Below are 9,527 nucleotides of genomic sequence, written 5' to 3'. Positions count from 1 at the left end.
GGTTATGCTTCTCCTTTGACACCTGCTAGAAAGAAGAAAAACTATATGTGATATTTCAATTTTTGTTGAGTTGCGCTTGCTTTCTTTTTCGCTTGTTGGGAGTTTTTCATACTTTCGTATGTATTCACCAAATTTCTGATGTGGAGTCAAATTAATTACCAGAAGAATCTCTCATTCCTGTAATGATGAAATTCAGGTACTTTTTAAGAATTATTTTAATTTATGATGATTCCTTGAAGAATATAGAAGTGGTGTTTACTTAAAAATTCAAAGATTTGAACAATGTGATCACCAACTACTGCAACTGGTAAATAAAACAATAATTTAATAGATAAATTATTTTGTCCTTGAAAACGTTCTCTAGCTCCTCCCACACACATCAGTAACAAGCTTCCTTAAGAGTTAGCTCTATCAACTTCAGTTTAATAAGATATTAAATATCATTATTTCGATCTAAATTTGAATCTTTTGATACTTTCTTCTTAGAATTTAAGAATGCCATGTCTTTATTATATAACTTCTGAGCATGTTGATTTCTTAGATTGTGATGTGGTTATGCATTTCTCTTTTACTTCTACGAATGATGCTTTATTTTATTACTTACTGTGAAAAAAATGTGTGGGTTTCATGCAGTAAAAACAAAGGATTTGTGAGCCTTCAAGGGTGCTACTTGTGTATTTCGTGGGGGTGGAGGTGTGTAGGGAAGTAGCGTTTCTAAAGTGTAGGCTTCATTCATTGATAACAAATTGTTACACTGTTTTGTCTAGAAGATGATAAAAAGAAGAAATAAGAACATATCAAATACAGTATACTACATTACATGTGATGAATATAATAATATGTATCCATTACAGGATTCTTCTTTCTCTATTACCAATTCTTAGGTCCTTTTTCTGCAACAAGAAACATTTTTTCTGATCGATGAAAAAGATACGAAAATATAAGGATAAAAAAGCAAGACCTCGCTGCTGGCAAGAAGATAAGAACTCTTACAACTTTTAATGAAGAGCCAAAAATCAAAGAAATCACAGACTAAAGCATTCAAATATTGATCAATTCCTATTGAGGTGATTTGCCAAGGTCTACCAAATTCTCTAACAACTGCAAGCAAGATAACTCTTGTTTTGTATTTATATATTACCTTTAAGTTTCCTTACTTGTACACCACAATATTTAATTACTAGATATGAAGAATTATATTGTCACTTATATAGGACTTATAACCTTTTTTACTTCTGAATAAACGTGATTGTGATTCAAGGTGTGGGTATTAAAAAATGATAGTTTCATTGCATGGAATTATTACAAAATGTAGAGGTACAACCATTTCTTACATTCGGGAGTACTTATCAGAAAAAATGATGCTTACCTTTCAACAACGGCATACTTTGCTTCTTTATCTTTCACTATCTATTCTCTCTAAGGAAGAAATTCTTCAAAGCCTCACTCTTAAGAACTTCCATGATTTATATCTCTTTATGAGAAATCTGATAGGAATGGCCATAGGGGTAATTAGGGATATGGGTACCGTAGTATTAGATAGGGAAGTTGTTAGAGATAGTATTATATAGAGTGAGGGTGTAGAAGGAAGGTATCCAATTAGTGAGTAAGCTTTAGGCTTGAGTGATATTTGAAGAAGGAGGTCAAGTACCGCTAATACTGGGTAGCTATTGTAGTTTGTATATCTTTTATCCTTCAATATATTTGGATTTTCTATCAAAATCCCTCTCATCCCTGGCAAACACTTCACGATTTTTTTACTCTGGAATTCTCTACTTCAGATTTTCGCATCCTATACATGTCATTATTCTAACGCTATTTTGGTTTTGGATACTGCAATTTAAAAATTCTTTTTTTTCCCTTTTCAATAGACAAATTTGGATACATGAACATTTTCTTACTTAAATTTGATTTCATTATTATGTTTTAATTGAGTAGTGGTTTGATTATGGTACAGATGCCATGATTTTTTACTTATATGTCAAATTCTTTATCATTCAGCTAATTCTTTTAAGGTATTTGATTATTTCACCCCCGTGAATCCTATTGTAATAATACTGCTTCATCTTAGTTAAACTGTATGTTGCATCCATCTAAATCTAGTGGTTCTTGTTATTCATAGGCAATTATTTTCAACAAGTTATCAGGTTCGGGGAAAGAGAGAGCTAAAAAAGCAATTCTTCTGATATAAATTTTCATGCACATCTCAGGTAATCTCTTCAATCTCCTTTATCTTACTCCACCTCACTTCTCCAAAACTAGAATATCTCTTTCCCAACAATTTGCTTCATTTCTCATTTTGCGAATATATGGCATGTCTTACGGCATGAGGGGCTCGTCTTCTTCTTAATATCTATGTTTGGGATGTTTGCACGGTCCCTGCATCACATCAAATTAAAATTATTACTTTTTATTACTTATTGTTGATTACTCATACTTTTTTTGTTAAAATTATGCTCAGTGCATGCATCTCATATTTTTCCTTCTAATTAAAGTTTTTACGTGTTAGTTGCATAATATGGGTATCATTTATTTTGATTGAAACATCATTTTTAGTAAAACAAAAACAAAAAAACATAAATTGAGTGGGTAAAGTGCTTTTGTTTCGTTGTATTTACAATAAAGAATCATATGGTTTAGAGATATCATGATAGATTTAGGTTTGTTTGCATTTAAAACATTTTGAAGAAATAGTAAAATGTTAGTTCAAGAATCCAAAAAATGGTATATGCATGCTAGTCTGTTGTGTATTGGGATTTTCTTTTCTTTTAACTCTCAAATATGAATGAAAAATCATATATGATATAGGAGAGACTGATAAGTAAATCGGGTAAAGCTAAACAATTTTGATTCATCACAAACTTAGCTAATTGCCAAATGGGGGGTGAGAGTAGCATCAACATTACATAAAAAGTGAGTGACCAAGTGAGTTTCAATTCAAGAGATGAGATGGAAGATGATCCTCCCATTTCCGTTTTCTAACTCGAATTCCATATCAATTTTTCTGCTCTGACGGTCAGAGCCAACTCGAGAATGTTCAAAATGTCATTATTTCGATTCACTAGCTTGAAAATGTCTTCTGCAATGACACCAACGACAACGAGAAAGAGTAATGCCATTATACGCTTATTAGTTTCAACACGTTCCTTATTTCCTTCACCAAATTCGGCTTTTTTGAGTGAAATGTATTGAGTCAAGCTCATTCAGTATCCTGCCCATTTGCTGCATCTGCACCTTTAAAGCTGCGGTGATCTCCATTCCAACGTTCACCATCTCTTCAACTATTTTGACCTCTAAAGTGCTTGATCAGTCTCATCCATCATCCTCTAAAGATCGATACGCTTGTTCTCGAGATTTATTGCATATTGTTTTATAAGAGTAACATATGAGTTAGCCAAACAAGCATAGCTCAGTGGTAATTGACGTATATCTAAAACCAAGAAGTTGTGAGTTCGATCCTCTACCCCAACATGTTGTACTAAAAAAAGAGAACATATGAGTTCAAACCTTTGATCATAGACTGCTTTTTCTCATTCAGCATTTTATTGGGGTATCTGTTAATCCTTGACTTCTCTGTCAAACTCTTAATAAGCCTCTTAATTTCACATTTTATCAGTATTTTATTGCAGTTTTTGGGTATATTTTGTTTTTTTATTTTGGAGTTGAAATGTCTTGGGTTCACATCAAGGGGGAGGGGATTTTAGCTACAAAAAACAGAGGTTATGTACTGAGATTTTAAAAATTTTTTGTGCTGATTCTGGAGTGCAATAAATTTCACATGAAAATAGACTAAAAAGTGGAGTTAGTTATAGGAAAAAAAACCAATCTAACATAGTACTTGTTTGTCCTGAAGTCTTTTAAGTTTCTTATTCAAATATAATGATATTTGGTTTTGTGAGCATGTTCTTTCATAAGAAGAATTTAGTACAGTTGGTTATATGTTGTTGGTATGATCCCGTGAAGTAAATCTAAACTAATAGTCTAGGAGTGTAGCGTTTCAGTTTCATTCATTTTCTGTTGCTTGTTTGATTGTTGGGTTCATTTTTAGAGCATTGAAAGGTTGAGTGTTAGATTTGGTTGTTTGAGTTCTCTATTGCTTGTTTATGAAATTATGACGTCTCTATCGATTGTCTATCAATACTTTGATAGATTTAGATCTGTACTCAAGGGCGGGGTCCTGTTGGCAAGGAATTGGAGTCTCTTGATCATATGATTTAGATGGTCTAAGTTTGAACCCTGTTTAATACAAAAATCCCCTGATGTCTCCTGGATTCGGCCTATGAGCAGGATAGGTGCCTCGGGTAAGGGGAGCAAAGTGATGGAGATACTATGACTATTTATGCCCACCTACATACAAAAATTATAGGGTTTTCTAAATGAAATATTGATTATAATTTGGGTTGGTTGCAAAGAAATAATAGTGGATTGACAAGTGATAGATTCTAATCTATAGAGATGCAATAACGCATTGAAATTTTGTGAATGTATTCAATGGTGTTACTTTGGGGTGAAAAGTTTTGGAGAACTTGCCTTGTGACTTTGTTGTGTGATTTCTGTGCATAAGTCAGATGGTGAAAATGACTTAAGAGTTTGCTTTCCACTTTGGTTTACTTATTTAAAATGATTGTTTTAGATTCTATTTTTAATATAATATGCTATCATATATATAGTGGGTAGTTGGTATTTTGCTAGTTAACTATATATATGCTAGATTATTGGACAAGATTGAGTATGGGTTGAATTGAACCTGCTATAGTATTAGCAGTTGTAGGACTTAAGTATAATTATGCAGATATATAAGCCAGTTGGATGTTTTTTATGGATGACTTCCTTCTCCATGAAATGTCATACTTTTCTTTTATATTGATATCTTCTTCTTTTAACTATAAAACTTATGAAATTCAAACTGTTGAGTATAATTCAGGCTAACATCCAGTATACAAATTATGGCCATGAATCATGGGTCGATTCATAATCGAGTTCCTTCAAATCTGAACCCATTAGGGCTTTGGAACTCTTATACAGAATTTCCAGGCTTTGCAAATCTCTTGATCTCTCTTTTTTCATCTCAATCTCGTCTCATTTGGGTTTTCCATTTTTCAGAAAAAATTACTCATGCATCTGGGTTTCGATTTTTAGACAATGTTCATCACCATCTGGGTTCTCAGTTCTGATGAGTTCCCCATTTCTTAGATTTTTCTCTATTTCAAATGCAGAATGTTCAGTCTTAGTTGAAAAATCTGATCCAGATTATAAGTGACACAAATCTTGCATGAACATACTGATTTTCATATATTCAAATATTGTGAATGTTCCTGGCACGATGAACAAAAAATTCAAGAACTCCAAGAATCGAAACTCAAAATTCTAATCGAAAGAATACATTCGAAAAGAAATCAATCCCTCAACAATTAACTTTTAAGTATCTTCTCCACTCTAACCAACAAAACAAGAAGCCATGGCAAAAAGAGGGGAAACCAATCAAAACTCAACAATATCAAGAAAAGAAAACAAACAGAACCCATTTCCTAAAATTTTTAATAAAACCCAACAAAAGAATCAGAAAACAGAGAAAAAGATGGAAGGGAAGGATGGGTGTGATTGCTGGGGGTATAAGTTAAATGAACGGGAAGGCAGAGAAAATCAAAGGGTATAATAGATTTTTTTTTTCCTTTAGAAGGTTGGTGGGATGAAGGAGAAGAGGGGTGGGGGTGGGTGGATTTTGTATTTTGGGATTTGGCTTCAGTTCGAGGGTTTGCTTTTGTTTGATGTTGCAGCCTCTATCCACTCCAGCGATAATTGGGTTTTTTCCTCTGAGGAATGTTCTTCACTTCTGTATGATTTTTCCCTCTTTTTTTTAAATCTTAATCGGTTCAAGTTTGAACCCACCCCTGATTTTACTCTGATAGTGGTTTTAATTTGTACACGTAACATCTTAGCATCTTAGCTGCCAACCACGTAGGATTTCTGTTAAATCCTAACAGAATTTTAACGTAGAGACTAAATCGTTACAAATTTTAGGATATAGAGATTAGATCGTTACTTTTCAAAGTTGAAGGATTAATCAGTACTTTTTGCTTTGTGAAAGTATAGGGATGAAATGTGTTTTTTAACCTAAAAAGATAATAGATGTATAGAGATGGAGATTTTGTTATACATGCATTTTCTGAGTATGACTCCCCAGCCCACCACCCATTGGCTATCATTAATATGTGTAGCTTTCTGCCTAATGGAGTTTTCTATTTGGTGGTTTTTAGGGAGTCATGTTTTTTCATAAAAGTGTGATAGATGTATAGAATTGGAGATAGTGTGTTGTTTCAATGCATTTTCGATTATTACCCTCCTATGGACTTTCATTAGTTGCCCAAAGCTTTTGTGCTTATGGAGTTTCCTATTGAGTGATTTTTGGTTTATGACACTTCTTACGGATTGTTTCTTTTTAATATAAGTTTGATATATGTATAGAGGTGGAGATATTTTGATGTGGACTCCTCAATGAACTTTCATTAGTTATGCATAGCTTCTGTGCTTATGAAGTTTTCTGTTGAGTGATTTTTAGGGGATGACTCTGTTAATTGTTTTTTTAATATAAATTCATATTTATGGAGGTACAGATATATGTGATGGTTATTGATGTTAAATTATGTAAACAAATTTCTTTTTAAGTTTTATTTTTAATTTTATTTTATTAATGTGAATGCAAAAATAAAGATTGATCTTATAATATTTTTGTTTTTGTTTTTATAGGTAAATGAAATGATGATCTGAATTACTTATGAGATAGGGATTGTATGGATATGTTTATCTCATTTTTTTTTCAGTGGGATGTATTTTAAATTTATGTACTTGTTTTAGCATCATACATATTTACTCGAGACTATAGACATGTACTTAATATATGTATTAAAACATTCTAAGAGTCTTGTGAACTAAAATTATGCCTTTCGCGTTAACTGCAACTTATAATTTTACAAAGAAACGGATATTTGATATTCTTAATTGTGAAAATTAAATAAAGCTGTGCATGTTCAATTTAGTTTTTCATTCGCGTTATTGATTAGGATAAGAGCTAGAGTTTTCATTTGCATATTTCCTTGTAATATGTAATATTTGTGTGTATTAGTGGTCATGATTCAAGCGCTTCTATTGCATATTTCCTTCCTAATATACATCAATATTTGTGTATTTATTGAACATAAGTCTTCTTTGTTCCTAGAAGCTATGTCTTTATTCTATAATCTAAGAATCTTTGGGTTAGAACATTATTCTCCTTTCTTTTACCACTTATTCGACATGACTCATTTCATTCACCAAGATAGATTTGAAAAAAACATTCAAAATTTGTTCCCTTTTCTTTTTATTTTATATAGTTTTTAAACTTAGAAAATGGAAAGAATAAAAGTGGATTAAACCTCAAACTCAGACTTCATGCCAAGAATTAATTGATATTCTGTTTATTACTGGATGTATCAAATACATTAAATAATTAAATTTGATTTGAACCTTTCAAATTAAATGTTCTTTCAACATAATTAATCCATTAATGTTTTTTGTGAGCTAAAAAGGACTTTATGTACCTATAGTTTATAAGCTCAATTGATGTTTATTAATTAATTTTCATTCATAATTCGAGAGGTTACTCCACTATAATCCCGGAGTAGGGCATATTATGTTTATGGATGTAAACATTACATGCAATTGTTGTTTGAAATTACAAGTAGGTCAAAAGTCTGTTTTACTCTTGTAATTACATCTTATACCTTTAAATATCACCGATCCAACAATCTATTGTGATCAAACTATAAACTAAGTCCCTCTCGAGTCAGAGGGTGGGGCCCCATTGTTCAATACCCAAAATCAGTGCTTAAGAGAACTACATGTACTTACCCATGTAATGGTAAGATTAAATTCCATCTTGTAACATTTTGTTCCTAGCTCCATATTTGGTAAAGTCTCCATAATAGTAGGCTTATTGAATCGGCTTAAAAAGTCATTCTCACCCATGTAAATCAAAGGACACTCCCTCATAGGCAAGAGTTCATAAATCACTAAAGATTGAGATTCAGTCGCATATGATCATTTTGTGAAATACTTATCTTATCGGATTTACAAAGAAAGATTAAATATTTCGCGGTCCAGTCTTATACAAACTCATTGTACATGATATCCTTACTATCTGTAACATTTACAACATGTCTCTATGTGAATTATTAAATCAGACTATCTGTAACATTTACAAAATGGGCCGTATAAATAGTGTTACTAGAATAGGGTACTCAACCTTATCCATATACACTCTTTAGATTATAACTTGAACAAGATCCTCTTATATGTCAACTATATACTGTTCAAAATTACATTTATTTTCATAAAATGGATAATAAATATTGCATATAATTAAAAAAATTTAAATATGTATTTTTCAAATAAATAATAAAATATTTATTAATTACGAGGATTTAGGGCATAAATTCCAACAATAATCATCCATTTGATTCTTTTCCATCTAATTCGAATTATAATTATTTGTAGGTCAACAAGAGAACCAAGGAACTCTAGCCCTTATTCGATCACCTACGGCAAAGGTCTGGGAGGATAGTATGATGAAAGTTATTACAATCATTCCCAACAATACGAGCAAAAACATTCCCACCAGAGTTCATGATAACAACCTCAGTAAGAGTATGATGAGCAATGGATGTCAAAATAAGTGCAACCGTTAAAAAGTTGGAACCTTGAAGAGATGATAGAATTTATGGCAAGAAATGATATAGCATTGCGCGACATGGAGGTCCAAATAGGGAAGTTGGTCGATGAGCTAAGAAACATTACATCAAAAGCATTGCCTACCAACGTGGAACCTCCAATAGGAGAAGGAGAAGTGCAAGGGAGGCAAGCAAGCCTATGGAGCGTGCTAGTTTATGAAGAACCAGCTCCTAGTGGAAAATGATGATCCACCTGACCTTGATTTGACCAACGAGGTAGGGATGGAGAAGGAAAAGTTGAACAAAGCAGCCAGTTGAGGTAAGTACAAATAAAGGTGAATATGATGTGGGCCCAAACCCAATGCTTGTAGATTTCGAACCACTTCCCTATTCTTCACATTTTTCGAAGGATAATCAAGACATACAGAAGGGGGAATTGACCATACATCTCCAAGATGAAGAAAAGGGATTAGAAAAGAAAGAGGACAAGACAGATTCAAATGATGAAATTGTAGTAGACTCAAACCCACCACTTACATTTATGAAATCACTCTCTCCTTTTCCTCAAATTTTTTTTCAAGATATACAAAATGAGGAATTCATCATACATCTCAAGGATGAAGTAAAGGAAGAAGAAACAAAAGAGGATGAGACATAATCAAACAAAAGATTCTATATTGAAACGAAAATCTCAATCCCCAAAAACAAATATAGAAAAGTATTGAACCTACCACTCGATTTGAACCATGAAGTATATTGGGCTTTAAAAGAGAGAAACTATGACATCGAATGAGCTTGAATAAATGAGTTGAAAGTTAGAAA

The 9,527-nt window shown here is 32.4% G+C and overlaps 1 pseudogene; it reads right to left on the bottom strand.

The window, feature by feature from the left end:
• Nucleotides 1-2,925: 2,925 nt before the first annotated feature.
• The window catches only part of LOC148207148 (putative plant SNARE 11 pseudogene), a 37,189-nt pseudogene continuing 30,587 nt past the window's right edge, over nt 2,926-9,527 (bottom strand).

This window comes from Momordica charantia, unplaced genomic scaffold, assembly GCF_013281855.1.
Source record: "Momordica charantia cultivar OHB3-1 unplaced genomic scaffold, Mcharantia_2.0 BLBB01000179.1, whole genome shotgun sequence".
In the NCBI taxonomy this organism is placed as follows: Eukaryota; Viridiplantae; Streptophyta; class Magnoliopsida; order Cucurbitales; family Cucurbitaceae; genus Momordica; species Momordica charantia.
This window is presented reverse-complemented; position numbering and strand designations above follow the sequence as displayed.